General features: G+C 45.0%; 1 protein-coding gene across 4 annotated transcripts in view; it reads left to right on the top strand.

Annotated features, from left to right (window-relative positions):
• The first annotated feature begins 7946 nt into the window (after window positions 1–7946).
• DYNC1I1 (dynein cytoplasmic 1 intermediate chain 1) overlaps window positions 7947–17672 on the top strand; it is a 2709604-nt gene continuing 2699878 nt past the window's right edge. For 3 of the 4 annotated variants that reach the window (XM_069648550.1, XM_069648548.1, XM_069648551.1), the window contains exon 1: window positions 7947–8185. The gene's annotated coding sequence lies outside the window, so the exon portion shown is untranslated. The remainder of the gene's footprint in view (window positions 8186–17672) is intronic. The other variant, XM_069648552.1, reaches the window with a different exon arrangement.

The following is a 17672-nucleotide window of genomic DNA, read 5'->3' as shown; positions in this document are numbered from 1 at the left end:
CATCTTCAATTCCACTCTCTCCTTCTCTCCACACATCACGGACCTTGCCATGAAGGCTCATTTCCAGCTACACCTCCTCATAGGTATTCCCCATTTTCTCACCTTCCCCCAGAGGCTCACTGTCTCCAGAGCTCTGGTTATCTCTAGGCTGGGCTACTGCAACCGCCTCTTTCTCAATCGGCCTAACTCTACCCTTCAACTAATCCAGAACAGGACTGCAAGACTTATCCTTGGTCTCAAGCCCAGGGACCACATCTCTCCGGCCCTGCAATCACTCCACTGGCTTCCGGTGGCTGCAAGGAACACGTTTAAGACCCTCTGCATCATCTAAAAGGCTTTCTGGGGCGTGGGCCCTCACTGCCTTCAACACTCTCTTCCTAAGTACCTTCCTCCTAGAGCCCTCTGATCATCTACTTCTAATTCTTTGCGGGTGAGTCACTTCTCCAAGTAGAGAATGGGGGTATATCTCTCTCCTTTGCAGGTGCCTCCCTCTAGAATGGCCTCCCTGCCTCTCTTCACCTTAAGCTGGATCTCCTTAAGTTCCGGAATCTCCTCAAGACCTTCCTTTTCTCCTCTTCTATCCTGCTCCCTCTCCCCGGCTAACCCTCCTAAGCCCTCCCTTCTCCTGCTCTGTCTACTGACTGGCTGCTCGTTGTCCTCTGAGTCGTACTTGCTGCCTGGCCCACCTTGCACTACCGCCTGGTTAACCTTACACTATCGTGATGGGATTGCGCCCTGTAGTACCAGCCTTCCTTGCACTTAGCTCAGGGCCCTGCTGCTCTGGGTGCACTTCTCCCTGCACTTCTTTTTGCGCACTTGCACGATCTGAATGACACTCAGCCTTTTAAGATTGTCTTGTCCTCTCTCTGTTCCCCTCCCTTTGCCTGGTTGCACCTTGAAACACCTGTGTATAGTTGCATACTAAATAACAAATCAATCAATCAATCAATCAAGGAACAGGTGAACTGTCAAAAGACCACTGTCAGGCCATACATCAACTGGGAGAACACCTTCACATTAAAGTGGTTCAATATATACAATGTTTCACTGTCAATTTTATCAATGTAAGTATAGATCTTGAGAATATTAGCAGCAATCCACCCTATCTTTTTACCCTTGGTATTAGCCCTCGCAGGACCTATTTTCCCTTTGAGAGGGCACTTAACTTCTAATGACCAAGTCAGAGAAATGAGTTCATGCTCACTAAGTTGGTTATGCTCCACTCCAAAGGAATTAGCCTGGTTGAAAACCTTCCAGTTGATAAAGAAATAATCTAAAGTAGATCTCATGTTCCGCATCGCTGAGGTGAAATTGCCCGGTACATTGCCTGGAGTGCAGCCATTTAACATGCAAACAATATTTATAGTTAGACACTCATGCCATAAATTCCTTTGCTTATTTGACTTAGTCTCAAATGGTCTGGCCTGTGGTATCAGTACATCAAGAGTGCCTAGCCTGGAGGGGACGGTTGTAGTCTCACAGCACTGTGCATTAATATTGGACGACAACTACAAAATCACACTCCAAAGCTGCCTCCCAGCCAACTTCAAATGCCTCCAAATAAACAGGAAACATAAAAATGGAGGAGGTCTCACGATAGCATTCAAAGAACACCTAAAAATAAAAACAGACGACCCTCTCAACATCATCAACTGCGAAACCATGGTCATACACCTATCAGCGAACCCAAAAACCAACTTTACATTCATCCTGGTGTACAGACCACCGTCATATGATGCAACCTTTGTTGATAACTTCATAGAAGTGATCACCAACAAAGCCATCAACCACGAACATCTAATTATCCTGGGGGATTTCAACATCTGGTTTGAAACAAGTCATGCCAACTCCCAAAACTCACTGACCGGACAACTTACAACCATGAAACTACGACAGCTGGTCAAAGGAGCAACACACTCGGCAGGACACACCCTTGACGCAATCTTCGCCCAGGAAAAACTTATCACCACGGCACATCCGATACAAATACTGCGGAGCGACCATCTCTTTATCTTTTTCATCATCAGACTACCTACTCCACTCTGCATCCAGACCCCCAAATTCACAACCACCACAAAAAGAAACTGGAAAACCGTCAAAACAAGCAACCTGTTCGACCAACTGGAGACAACCAAACTCTCAATTACAGAACTAGAGCTGGCTGACCTAGACGGGAAATCAGAGCTGCTACACAAATGGATCGCTGATGCAATCGAAAAGACTGCCCCAGAAAAACCATTCACCCCATCAAAAAAAAGAGCAATGGCAAAATGGTTCACCACACTACTAAGCACCATTAAAAAAGAACAACAAGAAAATGGAGCTGGAATGGAGGAAAGAATACAAGCCAGAGAAAAAAAACTGTTCCAGAAACAAATCCCAGCATACACGAAGGAAATACAAAAGGCAAAGAGAAGGCATTATGACGACAGAATCACCAATGCCACAAACTCACAAAAAGAAATGTTCAACATCATTAAAGAAACACAGCAAGAAATCAGGCTCACCCATGGATCCGTGCCCACCTGACATGTACAAATCAATCCTTTCACAAGGAACACCATATGAATATTACAGAAACCTCCTAAATATCTCACTAGCAACTGGAATCATACCAAAATCATTCAAATCAGCATATATCAAACCACTCTTAAAAAACACAAGTGGCGACGTAGAAGACCTCTCCAACTACAGGCCGATCTCAAACATTCCCTACCCAGCAAAACTCCTGAAAACCTACATATACAAATTAACCCAAGAACACGTAGAAAAACAACACCTGTTGGACAAAGCACAAGTCGGCTTCAGACCCACAAGAGGAACAGAAACAGCACTACTATTCACCTGGGACGACCTAAAAACAAATAGGGCTCCGACACAATCTCAGTCCTGATTCTGCTCGACCTCTCCGCAGCCTTTGACAGAGTTAGCCGTGAGACTCTAACCAAAAGACTAGAAGACATAGGCATAACAGACACAGCAGTACTCTTAATGAAATCTTTCCTAGCAGACAGAACAGAAACTGTTTGGTTAAAGCCCTTCAAATCCACACCACGAGTCAACGACTGTGGAGTACCACAAGGGTCCTCACTATCACCACTGTACTTCAACATCTACCAAACGGCACTAATCAGAATCTTCAAAAAATACAAAATTTCATGCTACAACTACGCAGATGACACTCAAATCATCTACAAAATCGAAGACACTCAAGCCGATCACTCAACCCTAATCGAGTGTCTAAAAGAAGTTGTTAATTGGATGAATGCCAATCAACCCAGGAAACACAGAAATAATGAAAATATCCAATAATCAAGAGAACAACACCTAAATTCCATGGCCAACAGAAATGGGAACCGCACCAATTCCATCTAAGGTAGTAAAAAATCGTGGAGTTCTGATGGACAACACCCTAACCTTAGAACCACAAATAAATGCAATGATCAAGAAATGCTTCTTCCTCCTTCAAACGGCAAGAAAAATCTTACCTTTCCACTCCTTCACCCACAAGACACTCACAATCGTCGCCCTCATCATGTCAAGAATCGACTATGCAAACAGCCTCTATCTCGGGATACCAGAATACCTCCTGAAGAAACTACAATGGATCCGAAATGCAGCAGCCAGACTCCTCCTCAAACTATCCAGAAGAGACCACATCACTCCAGCCCTAAAAACACTACACTGGCTCCCAGTCAAACATTGCATCACCTTCAAAACAATGTGCATAACACACGGCAATCAGCGGACAAGGAACTGAATTCCTGCAAAAGAAATTAACAATCTAAAGCCAACAAGACTCCTCAGATCAAGCAAAGAATTCGGCTTGGAAGAAAAACCATACCAGGCTCCTCCTTCTCCCACTTAGCAGCAAAAACCTGGAACAACATCCCGTAAGAAATAAGAAACACCAAAGACCACCTACAATTCAGAAAATTTCAAAAAACCTGGCTCTTCAACATCACAGATTCAAACTGAAAAACCAAACCACCAAACAGGAAAAACAATGAAAAGTTTGACAAATCTAGGACGACATCAACAACATCCAGAACCGAATAAAGAAACTCTTACTACAACAAGAGAGACGACATTAAGTCTAATAGTACACAAGCGACACCCATGAGGACAGAATCCAGTATCCCTAGCCAACTCCCAGCAGAGAACCTTCACCCACTCGATAAATGCTACTATAGTTCATACCTGTATAAAGTTGGGTGAACGTTAGCACTGGCCACACTAACTAAGCTGTGGATATTGGCAGGGGCATGGACCGAAGAGAGTTGTGAATGAAGGCAGACGCCACGCCTGGACATAATTGCAAGCGTTAGCATTGCCACATTCCAAAGGGGGTAGGAGCGGTAACATGAATGAGCAACTGAACAAGAGGATGAATGCCAAGCAGCCCCAACACATGGAGGCAGTACACCCGGCTTAACCGATGCCACCCTCCTGCTAGACTAGATTGGGCAAGCTCTCTGGGCTAGACTGCAAGGGACGCACAAACGCCTGCCCGCCCCGCATACAAGCAGGGGCCACGGAGGCGAACGGTACCCAACTTGGTCAAGGCTATGCATATGAATGGATGCCATATGGGAAAGGGACCGTGAGTGTCGTAAGCCCTGATCTGGATGCAGACACGGAGACACCCACACACCCCACCTAATTAGAAATAGGGAAATGTATCACCTCACTTCAAGACAGCAATGCCAATTAACCAACCTACTAACATCTTCACCCTCTGCATACACCTCTCAAATTCAAACCAAACACAACCACAAACCTACAACACAACAATCTGCACAAACTTCACTACACTGCAACAACAAAACAAAGCACACATGGACCCGCACAACAGCACACAACGTCTTCCGACAGTATAACACCCCAAGCCCAGCCAGCGGAATTCTGGGCTGAGGCCGCCAACAGCACATCCCTGCTCTCTTGCACTTCTCCAGCTCATCCCACTAACTCCCCTCCACCCCTCCCTTTTTTTCAGAGTCACCATAGCGCCAGGGGACCATTCTGGTGGTGATAGTGAGCGATACAAATATCCTTTAACATTAACATTAACATAACCCAGTAACATAAGAACCTCCTACATAGTTTCACAGCAGCATGCATTAATATTGAACCCACTAAAATAAGAACCTCCCGAACTACCGAGGAGTAAGCAGCAATAATCTCAAGAATATTCAAAATACTCCTCGTCTGACCACCACCAGGGGGGTAATAGATATAAATTATTACCATAAAGAAGACATCATTGATCCAGACTACAACAGGAAGCACATAAGGTGACACCTTAACTGAAGTCACTTCTCTGGACCCTAGGAAGTTCATAATGCCTGTGAGCTAACCCTGCGTAGGTCTCCCTTTTTGAACCCTTAGTAGCCCAAAAATGTTGTACTCATCCAGGAGCGAACTGAGGAGCCAACTTTCTTGCACATAGGACACATTGTGGCAGAACAATCGCTGACCTCCTTCCTTATTAATCAACTTCCTATAGCCACGAATGTCCAGGAGCAGATAGTAATATTCTTTGGGGCATTGCTAGGCTATTTCAGGATGACGAACCCCTTCTAGCCAGTCACAGTCTCTAGCTGGCTCACGCGAGTCTGGACAGGCTGCTGTGTTCTGTCTATGCTGAAACCATCGGCCACTCTGGTCAACAGTGATCTTTGACTGTTCACTACCCTTCAATGTATCAAGAGTGTCCTCATGCCAAGTTAAATCATAGCCCATTTTCAGATATTCTTTCGCAAAGGAGATAATAAAGTTGGCAATGTGAGGGGACACACAATGCAACATTTTATTTTTTGCTGGGCTATTATCTAATTGTTCAACTCAAGCCACATCAGCCAATGTAATCACTCTTAATGAGGGCATCAAGTGTAGAACCGAAAGCTCCATTCAAAGCTCCTCCATCTATGGGGTCAAACAATTCTTGTATTTAGTACACTACGAGCTTGGAAACGTGCAGCTACAGCCTGCGACACAACATCCTTGGTTATAATTGAGTGATCTTGATGGGTGCCCCCTGCCAGAGGAGTCGAGAACGGCTGTTTGATCGTTCTCTGTGTAGGCAGTCAGCCCCCGATATTTGGCAGCGTGTGTTTATGCACCTCCTCGCTATTTTCACCTCCAGACAGATCCAGACCGTCTCCCATGAGGGGGTCCAGAACACCATCTTCTTCAGAAGATGCCAGGTGTGTAATGGGCTGTTTCACAATCCACTTGTCCAAATTGCCCTTATTATATTTCCCATTGTTAGACTGGCATAGTCCAGAGTCCAGATATTTATAGCCTTAGTCATGACCATCTTGGGCTATGCTAGTCGGGTCTATCTAGGTCTACCAATCCATCAATTGAATAGACTTCAAAGTCTTCAGATCGCAGCTCGGCTACTTCCCAATCTTCACAGATTTCAACATGACTCCTTGTTAAGCCAATATGCAAAAACATCCTCTGAGGACTATTTTACATTTGAGGTGCTTCGTATAGTACACAAAGCTGTCTATCACTCTGGACAAATTTAGTAAGTACTTACCTTCACATCCATTGACATTTGCAACCTCAATGTCGCTCCAGATTTCTAAGTGTAGACTGACATGAATAGGGAGGGTGATGTTCATTCCCTGTCTGTTTAGCCATTCCTTGGAACACCCTCCCAATCACAAGATGTATTGAAATTCCTCTTCAGTTTAGAAGAGCTGTCAATCTTTTCTTTTTCCTTAGCAATTTCTTGTCCATGCCAATCATGATCTAGATTATATGAGATCGATAGCGGAAGGCCCCTGTTTAAACAGCAAAAGCACGCTCTAAAAAAAACTAGCACAAAAAGAACTCACACGTTATGTGGGGTACCTCACTAGTAATAACTTCAGTTAAACACGCCCCTTCCAAATGCCTATAACAGCAGAAGTACCGTTTTTATAAAAGGTTGGTAGTCTTACTGATATAAAAGCTGACCCCATTCCTAAAGGGCACACATGAAGAAATCCTTGTGCATGTAAGTGTGTGTATGCAGCTGATGGCACTACCTGGCATGTGGAGGTCGGGGTGTGGGGTACCTGGCCATGACAACATTTTCTGGAGCTAGGTGAAAGTGCATAATCTCTTTTCCTGGCAATGTGAATTTGTCAAACTATATATTGAAGCAATAGTAAACTGGCATAGGCAATTCTCTGCGGGGTGGGATGGGGGCAAAAAGAAACTGGCATGATAATTGTATCAATTTGAAAATGGGATTGAACAACTGTATTTGGCTACAGGAAATTGGGATTGATGTTTTGTGGGGGTAAAGTGATCTGTCAAAGAAATGTTCTGGTAGAAATGTGAAACTGGCATGTGAGAGGCAAGGGGCGTGAAACTGGCATGTGAGAGGCAAGGGGCGTGAAACTGGCATTGTCTTGCTCGTTCTGTCTCATTTAAATTCGTTTTATGGGACACTTGTTTGAAAGTGCATTGCCCACACTTTTAGCAAAAATAATGCCAGTGTCTTGTAACGCTCCTAAATATTTATTCAGCTAAGTGAATTTACAAGTAATGTTCACGTTTAATAATCGCTTCCATATCAGAGCACTTCAGGGAGGCTGGGGGCAACATGGGTTACGCATTTCCAGGCCTGATTTTGTCTTAAATGCATATACAATATACTGCGTTGTGTCACAGTGCAAAAGATACATTACTAACTTGCCCTTTTTTATAACAAAGATCTATGCCGTTTTTTAAATAATTGAGAGCATCTGTGATTGCCCGTTTCCTTCATAAACAATGCACCACACGCACAACCATGGGTTACAAAATCCTGCAGTTTCATATGGCCCCCACCGCGCTAGTTCAACGATGGACTGTGCCCCCCTCTGCTCTGCTCCCTGCATCCTGGCCGCCAAGCTCGGACCTGCGGCTGCATCGGTGACTGGCAGAGAACTGCACTGCTGCGAGGCGGAAAGGGGAGCGGCAGGGGCGGCGCCTGGGTCGGGATGGAGAGGGTGGCCGCCAGCTAGGCTCTGCTCTCTAGCAGCTTCGCCGGAGTGTGAGACAGCAGGTTCCAGCCATTCACGGGGCGCTGCTGTGACAGAGCAGGATGCAGAGTCTCACCAGACAGTGACTAGCTGGCTGCCCTGCTTCAGTGCCCGCAGACAGCCTCGGTGGCACTCTACGAAATCTAACAGAGAACCCCAAGGTAAATAGTGTGATTGATTTCTGTCACCCTTACAGACTCCCCCCTATCTGTACGCCACCTTTCTCCAAGAACAAGTGTATTTGCTCTGGAATATGCTGTCTGGTGCTGGGAGGGTCTGGGGCTGAGCGAGCATCCGTGCCGGCAGTTCCAACAGAAAATGCATTGTCAGGGCGCCAGCTCGTTACGTTATACAGCAGCATCAGGGAACCGATGGAAGCCCTATTCATTGCAGGGCCGGTCCCTTTACTGTCCCCACTAGAGCTAGGGCTGAGATTTGATGGGCGTTACGCTGTGAGGCACGCCGTGTCTGGTGTTTATGCGTGTTCGGGAGATTTGTGTGGCTTTCCTAAAAGTCAATGACATTTTATTTGCAAAAGCATAGGCAACACGATAATTTGGGTCACAGCTTTCCCGCATTGGTTTACACGGGACTGCAATTGAGTGCTTTATTAAATGTAAAGTCCTCAATGTAATGGTCACGATTATCAATAGCGTTAGTTCGATGAATTAGAGCATGCCCGAGTCAGGCAAAATGAGTGGCTTATCGTTATCCCTAATAAACTCTGCAAGCCTGTCTCTGCCTATGATCCCCAGGCTGCTAGATTCTTCTACAGCACTGAATTCTGCTACTGGAAAACCACTGCACAGTTCAGTGGTATGTTTACAACTAACCCCCCTGATTTCTAGCAATGCTTCTGCATAAATTCCCTGCTGGGTCCTCAGAACTGGAAACTTGAATTGTTCTTTCCCAGATGGATTCAGATGACTGCCTTATGTATTTTTGATTTACCTTGAGCAATGGGGGGCAAGTCTCCAAAAACGACTGTTAGTCTCAGGGGAGCACATCTTCCCGTCGACATTTTCTTGACCCCGAATCGCTGCTGCTGATTGCCATTAAGTGTGGACCTTACCTTACACATGGGAGAGATGCTCTATGAAGAAACGGGCAAAGTTGAGGATGTCTGATTTTTTTATCAGTGATTGGAAGAAAAAATGTCAGGGATGTTGTGACAGGGATGTTGTGATATAATGGCTTCTTCCCTTCTTGAGTTCTAGGATGAGTAGGGGCTAAAGCGCCTACTCAGCACCGAAAGTTCTACAAAACAAGAGTGATCCCCCACAAATAACGGTAAAACAGGCACAGTTAAGAGAGATGTTAGTCTCAGGGGAGCACATCTTCCCATCGGGAATCTTCTTCACCCCGAATCACTTCTGCTAATTGCCATTAAGTGTGGACCTTACCTTACACATGGGAGAGATGCTCTGTGAAGAAACAGGCAAAGTTGAGGATGTCTGATGATGTGGATGTTGAGGATGTCTGATGTCCGAGGATGTCTGATTCTTTTAGCAGTGATTGGAAGAATAAATGTCAGGGATGTTGTGACATAATGGCTTCTTCCTTTCAAGAGTTCTAGGATGAGTAGGGGCTAGACCGCCTACTCAGCACCGAAAATTCCATAAAACAAGAGTGACCCCACAATTAAAGGTAAAACAGGCACAGTTAAGAGAGATACCTACTTCGTCTTTTGTGGTAACTTGGGCCGAGGGCAGGCTATGCTGTAAAGAGGGGTGTGAATGTGAAACAATAGCAACCAAAACAGCAAAGTACAACAGTCCAAAATAAAGGCATGTCTAATCAAGGTTCTATAAATATCTGTGGATATATATTTTAATTAAACACACCATATGCAATAATAACTAAATAAAAAACACTACACAAAACTCACCCTTGTGGAAAGAACAAAGAATATGCAAAGATAGAAAGATGCAGAACTCTGGGTAATGACACAAGCTAAGAAAGAAAACCAAAATTACTATAAAAAATAATATTTCCTAGTGTGAAAAGGGATATTGAATATCCCTTAGCCAGTCTATTGTACCCAAAGATGGACAAAGGGGGTGTCATGTTATATTGAGAGCTCCCATAGCCTGGGGAGTTCCTTCCCACCCTCAAGATGGCTGGCAATACTTGCTTACATTATTTAGCGCTGGCCTACTGTAGACTCATATAAAATCACAAAAATATCCCCCCATGTGCCCACAGTGAGCCATGAAACCAGGCTGGTGTAGGGGAAATATATTTGTATTATTTGAAAGATAGGTACTAGAGATCACATTAAAATGACACACGCCACCTTCTTTGTGGCTCACAATTACACAAATCACACAAGTTGGTTTGGGAAAAACAGAAATCACAATACTTTACTTTATACAGATTTCATTTCAAGAAATAGTCAATGTAGAAAGCTATTTACATATGTAGCACTGTGCAATTTTAATTTTTCTGCACACTTAAAAGTCCAGCAGTTTGGTTTATAGATTGGAACAAACGCATATGGCAATTATGATTTCACCCACACGTTGGTTTTAAAATAAACACAGAGTGATTTAGCATTTTATTTTCAGACCCCCCCCCTCACTGAAATGTCTGTGTTGGGAAAGTTGGACAGTATAAATTGGGATGATTTGAGAATTTAGGATTTCAGACCCCCCCTTCCACTTAAAGGCCTGTGTTGGGGAAACCGGATAGAAAAAGATGGGATGATTTGAGAATTTTGGATTTCAGACCGCCTTCCAATTAAAGGCCTGTGTTGGGAAGGAGAGTTAATTAAATCAATATTTTTACTTAAATAGGCTAAGGATCTACACAGTTTTTTCTCCCCGCCCCACAGTATAAAGGGAAAGGATTTAAGCCAAGCAGACTCCCACCTTTTGGTTTCAAATGGTGCAATTCTACTTATATTTAAAACCTGTGTTAAAAGTTCAGGAAAGCCAGCTTCTTTTCAGGACCCTCTGGGAGGACAGAGCAGGGGTCTGGTCAGTCCACTCTCAAGGACAGTCCCAGCTCTTCACCATAGGACCCATTCAGCGTTTAGGCCTCTCCAGCAATATACAGCTCAACCCAGATGCAATTTCAGAAAATTCTCCTTTTGGTGTTTGCTTGCGGCTGTCAGATGGTACATTTCAGCAGCTCTATCCTTTCCTCATAGTGCCTCCACTTTATCACTTTATATACCAGTGATGACACCATCAAGATGTTAATACTGGGCAATGCCCTGCAGCCAGAATTGGACAGTTAACCTTCTCTCTGCCCCCAAGTCCAGCGTCTCTCTAAGAATTGGTTTAGGAGTCTGGAGCAGATACATGGAAACTTACATTTGAAATCCCCTTTAGTTCCCATGTCAACATTTGGAAAAATCTAGTTATGTGTAAAAAACGTCAGAATTTACTAGTAACAGCCAGAATATATATATTTTCTGCTTCAGCTAATCATGGGGAATTTAATAAAAGAAAAACTGGGTCTGCACCATGTTGCACGGCCATTTGGCAATTTTCTGCCATTTTTACAAAAAGCATAATCATTAGCAACATGCAATTTGCTCGCCACATTCCTAATTTTACTCTCCACCAGTTCACCAACTCTCAAATTCAGAACATGTTCAGAGCAGCTGGAAACACCTTTTAGCTGGTCATTACAATTCCCTAAGCCGAAGGTGGATGAATTTTATTTCAACAAAATCGCCTGGAAATGATCTAAAATATGGCTTGAAGTATAAGGCGGTTTGACTTATAGTTGCTGACAAACATGCCTAAATGACAATGATCCTTTTTTATGTTATGCAAATTGTAGCTCTCTGGTCTCCAGGCCATTTGCCACTCTGGGCCAGCCTGTGACCATGTTTTATTTTTATTAGTCCCTTTGTTGTTTGAAGTGTAGGCTGCAGATCGTAAATACATTAGATGCACCGGCCACACAGAAATCCCCACTCCCCACATTCATGTCATGCGCTGGCTAAAACATTTGGCCAGCACAGAACTGCCCTCAGAGACAGCAGGTCTAGGGAAACTTGGTTTTCATCATCCTTCGTGCAGCCACATTTTATTGCATTTGTAAATAGTGGGATGCAAGCCAGGCTTTCAGTGGGGGAGTCCTTTGTGAATTTTACCCATAAACCCACCATTTGTCCTTGGCTGACAGGAACTCACATATTGCATTTTCTAACTTCAGCTTTGGTTCTTTGACATGCAGTGTGTTTTACTGATCAGGGATCACTTTGCTTTTGTGCTGAAAGTACAGGGCTGTTTCTTTCAGTCATTAATAAAATACACTTTTAGTTATCTTCTGTTCATTTTTCTGCTGAAAAGTGGGTCTGAATTGTCACAGTGCACCACCTTTTGATGGGGGCAGTTTCAGTGAAAATGCTGCATTTATTTTGTAGCAAGCAATGTGATGTGCTCTTCCAATCTGCACTTGGATTACATTTTTGTTTTAGCTTTCTCTGGATTTCCACTGAAGAAATACACCCACATATTATATGATATGTGATATGATATGTGATTTATAACACGCCTGTACACAAGTGTTTCTAGGCGCGACAAAACAAGGGAGGGAAAACAGATGGAGGACAAGACGAACGATCTTACTTGTGTCATTCAGATCATGCAAGAGTGAGAACTAGAAGTGCAAGGGGAGTGGGGAGGAGGGAAGTGCCTGTGAGAGTGAAGAGGATCAGGGCAGCAATGTTCTGAGTAGTGCAGCCAGTGCAGCACAGCTCTGGGTAAGTGCAAGGAGGCAGGGACTGCAGAGTTACAGTTACAGCCCCCGAATGTGAGGCAGACCCAGAGTGAAGGGCTCGCGAAGGAAGATATTTAAGAAGAGAGAATTGGATGTAGTTCTGGCCCCAGCCCCAGTAAGCCTTGTGGACAATGCAAAGGGTGAACTTGACCCTTGCAGCCACTGGAAACCAGTGGAGAGATTTCAGGGCTGGAAATATACAGAGAGATACATAGTCTGTCTCAGGCCTACAGGATCTTTTCATGGAAAAAAAGTGGGCTTTTCTTTTAAAATGTTTGGCATATTTTGCATGTGAAGCGTAATATACATTACTTTTTGTCAACACAGACTATGGCCTTCATTACGGGGTTGGCAGTACAACCAACCCCGTAACACTGTTTCTGCCACCTGACATCCTGGTTCTACCAGGATATCATAGGCGGCGGCAGAATGGTTATTTCCCATTCTCATGAAGACCAATAGGACTCCATTGGAGTGGGAAACCTAAAGCACCGGCACCATTAGTAACGGTGCCAGTGTTTCAGTGAAAAGTATGCTGGTAGGTAAGATACACAGCATCACAAGTGACATACATCACATAGGTTACAAATCCACGTAGCTGGCTGGTGCAACCTTATACACATATAGCCTGCTCCATACAGGATGCCAGGCGATTGGTCCCAGTATCTCCTGTCCATTTCCTTCCACATGGAGATCTTCTTCTTCCGTCATCAAGTACAAAAACTCTAATTGGCAACTTAGTTAGACAATCCATTATTTCATAGCTCTACAGTTCACCTGGTACCTATGACATGAGCGAGGCGGCTACTTTGGAGGTTGTGATAACTTCTCAGAACTATGTGAACCCCCACTCCATCCAGTCATGCCAGCACCACCACAACTTTCCCACCCACAACCTAAATTTGTTACTTTGTCCCCAGGTAGATCGCAGCACAAATCCCATGAACCGATGGTGGGGATAGTCCGTCCCCACTCTCTGATCTTCCTGATTGATTTGTCACTTTACAGTTTAATGGCCAGGATTCTTGGGCTGGTCAGTGCACTAAAATGCTTTTGTTCTGGGTTTGGGGCCCCGGGACACTATAAATAAAAAATTTGGACTGGCAAAAGCCTAAAGCCCCCACCCCCCTTCTCGTGTGATAGCTCTTCAAAGATCAATTTGTGCCCTCTTTTGGCCTTGCAGTGCACATTTCTCCTGGGCTACATGCACTAATGATAATAACACAATGAAGAATTATGTGTCTTCAAGGATTTAACATTCTTCAGTTCTGCCAGGGCTGTGAGCATAAAACGCTCACACACCCCTCTAACCCTCGGGTCGGGATGCAAGCGTACTGGCATAACTATGGCACTAGGCCTCAATACCAAGATGGCGTATAACTTCTAAAATGGAGTTTCATTACACATGTGATATTAATGCCAGAATTCACTACATTTACACTACAATCCAGCTTCTATGGGTGACCCCTTTCTCCCGCCATTCACCCAGCCCCCCTACAACATCTCCTTCTACAATTGACTAGTCCTAAATTCCTGAGGGGCCTGGGACATCTACCCCCACTCACCAACATTCCACCCATTCATTAATTCTATATTAACAAACTCCCTTGCCATACCCTCAACCTCCTCATGCCTCCATTTTCCTTTCTTGGGCACCCACACTCTTCATACTGAATGCAAACTTTCTCTCACCTGAGAATACTGCTCCAGGATGCAAGTAAGATACGTACAACCCCCATCTCCTTCTAAGTCAATCCAGTTCTCCTCATATTTTTCAGGACCTCGTGGGGTCATAGTAACTGTTCCAGGGGGTCAATTCTTTGCTCTATTCTCACTGCATATTTGGTTCATCTGTTTGTACCTGTCATTCTTTTGTACCGCGAGGTGCACTGCTTACCCTAATTGAAACCATCATCATCACACTATTAGTGATCGCTTTAACACAGCATCAAAGTCCCAACTGACAAGTACGGAAGATCACCAGCACGAACACCACCACTGGCACTAGTATCTTCATAACTGCTCCCATCCACAATGGTGCCCACGAGAAGAGATCATCGAACCAATTACTCTTATGAATCCCTGCTTCTGTCTGCATATTTTCTCTAAGGGTGTGTACAGCCTCTAATATCTGTGTGAGAGACCCATTTGTGGCATTGTTTGGGGGTACGTAAGTACAGCAAGATTCATCTTTTTCTTTACAGATGCCCCTTCCATGACAGTGAGAAGATCAAACACATACATGTTCTACAATGTCATTAACCGGATGGCTCTCAGTTCAACCTTAATCGCATTGAATCCTTGTCCAGTGTCAATAGTCAGCTGTTTCACTTCTCATCTAACTATTTGCAGCCATTTGGCATTGGACGCTGTTTGAATCCCTAGCACTAACAGAGAAGCGAATAAGGTCTCTTCTTTATTCTACAGTCTATATTGATCGGGTATTTCTTGAAGCAATTGAGCTGAGTTTTATGACAGATATTTAGACCTCGATTTCCTTTTTAAAAATATGTTTTCCTTTTTCGCTGGCCAGATCCCAAAGAAAGGGGGCTGAAGTGGCGATGCAGCAGCAGTCGGCCCAGATGGTGGTGTGGGGGTGACCAAGCTCCCTGGTCTCATAGTTAGGTGTGCTACAGGGACCACAAGGAGAGCTGAGTGCAGCCTAGTCAGCGATCATATGCCCCTCCATGATGGTGGGAGGTGCAGAAATGCCTTCTGGCCACAGACCCAGTACATATACATCACTGCTGCTGATCCTTTCCTGAGGTCTGGAATGTTTATTGTCCCATTGCACTTGTCATTTATACCCATAGACACATCTCCTGCATTATAGAAGGACAGTTGATGTTCTTCTTGTTTCTGTACCTTCATTAGCTTCTCCTTTGCTTCAATCCATGTTAGCTTGCCACGTGCTTCCCCCTGTCATGATCTCTGCTTCCAAAAGGTCAGGGTTTTCCCAACATCCCTTGGAAGCAGATCCATAACCCAGGTTCCGAGTGCCAACCAGTCCCAATTGGGACCTTTTGGACCCAGTCCTGGCGCCAGTGGCACCAGGCTCATAAATATGCCCAGTCCCAGCGCTGGAAGCGCCGGGCTCATAATGCTTGGGTGGACTTACCTTCAGCAGACCATGCTGCTTACTTGCCTGCCAGTTGAGCCTCTGATCCTCTTCTGTTTGGAACTACTTTTCCTGTTGGGTGGGGCTGGAGCCACTCCCTAGATTCAGAACACTGGAACTCTTCTGGAAGGCAGGAACTCTTTTCTTACCAGGAACTCTTTTCTTACTTAGGCGTGGCTGTGGAAGGAGACACCTAAGCACTACAGGAGGCTATTTAAACCACACCCGGTGGATGAATCTTGCTTTGCGTTATTCTGCAACCTCTGCAGCAGAACGCTCATCGTGTCTTCTGCATCCGGTCCTGGGCCTAAGGAAAAAGGCTTACCATCCTGAATCCAGTCTTCAGCAACACCTATAAAGACAAGAAAGAACAGGTTAGCATTCCGGCATCTGAAAGGCAAAGGCTTACCATCCTGAATCCAGTCTTCAGCAACACCTATAAAGACAAGAAAGAACAGGTTAGCATTCCGGCATCTGAAAGGCAAAGGCTTACCTACTCTTCGTACGCTCCGGAGGCCTTCGGCGCTGCATCCCGCATCTGAAAGACAAAACAAGGTGCGTTTAAAGACATTGGGGAACTTTAATACTCACGTGCCATTACTCCTTTCCACATCTAATCCAGTGGGTATTCCGGCACCCTGCAGCCGCTCCGAACTCGTACCTGCAAAATAAAAAGACAGTTAGAGCGCATAGTGAAGCAGGCAACAAGCGCTTACTTACGTGCTTCCAGGCGCTTCTATTCATCACACGGGCTCCATCTTCAACTCACTTCAGCCCGTCATCCGCCATCGCCGGAACCCTGCAAAACAAGAGACATCATTACTAAAGACTTTAAAGACATTTGAATGACTCGAAACTTACCGTTCGTGCAGTAAACGACGGACAGCAGTCCTCTGAAGTCAAGAGGCCTGCGCTACCTATCCAGTGAAGAAACTGGTTACAGCACCCTGCCCCGAGGCAGATGGAGAGCTCGGCATTCACTTACCTAAGACATCTTACTCTACACGTCAGGCATACAGTGCACAGAGGTCCAGCCCAAAGAGCCAACCGGGTGCTACACATCACCTTTGAAGATACGGTAGTCGCCCAGTCAAGACCGGCGCCTCTGCGAGAATCAGGTGAGCGTTACAGAACGCAAAGCCTACCGCAAAACTCTCGCCCAGGCACTATGGAAACCTCGGATACTGACCCCCTAGCCCGGTTACTTGGGGAACTAAGGGCAGAAGTGCATGCAGCTCGTCAGGAAACGAATGCTCTAAGAAGGGAACTAATTATTTCCAAGGAGAGAACAGACAATCTTGCTAGACAAGTGCTACAGTCACAAGCCGGACAGACCCCGTTACACGCATCAGGGGCAAATCTTCCTTCAACATCCTCTATGAATCCAGTGCAGATCAACCTACCTGGGAATGTACCTCTGGCTCCGCCCGAACGATTTTCTGGTGACCCAAAGAGGTTTGCAGTATTTATCAATCAGTGCCGGTTGCACTTCTTATGCCGGCCAGCAGCCTTTCCAACTGATCAAGCAAAAGTAGCTTTTGTACTTTCGTACCTTAGTGGCAATGCGGCAGACTGGTCGATCCCTCTAGTTAATCAAGATGATCCGGTTCTCCATGATTTTCAAGCCTTTCAGCTTAGTATGGAAAAACTGTTCGCAAGACATTCACAGGGGCAGGCCTTGGACAATGAGCTTCTTTCGTTGCGACAGGGTAATCAAGACCTTTTGGCTTATATTGCATCTTTCAATAGACTAATAGTGGAAACTCAATGGCCTGAGGACAAAAGGATTACGC

The sequence above is a fragment of the Ambystoma mexicanum genome, chromosome 2q, assembly GCF_040938575.1.
Source record: "Ambystoma mexicanum isolate Mex_15411 chromosome 2q, UKY_AmexF1_1, whole genome shotgun sequence".
Classification (NCBI taxonomy): domain Eukaryota; kingdom Metazoa; phylum Chordata; class Amphibia; order Caudata; family Ambystomatidae; genus Ambystoma; species Ambystoma mexicanum.
The sequence above is the reverse complement of the archived record's forward strand: the minus strand, read 5'-3'. Positions and strand labels throughout refer to the sequence as shown.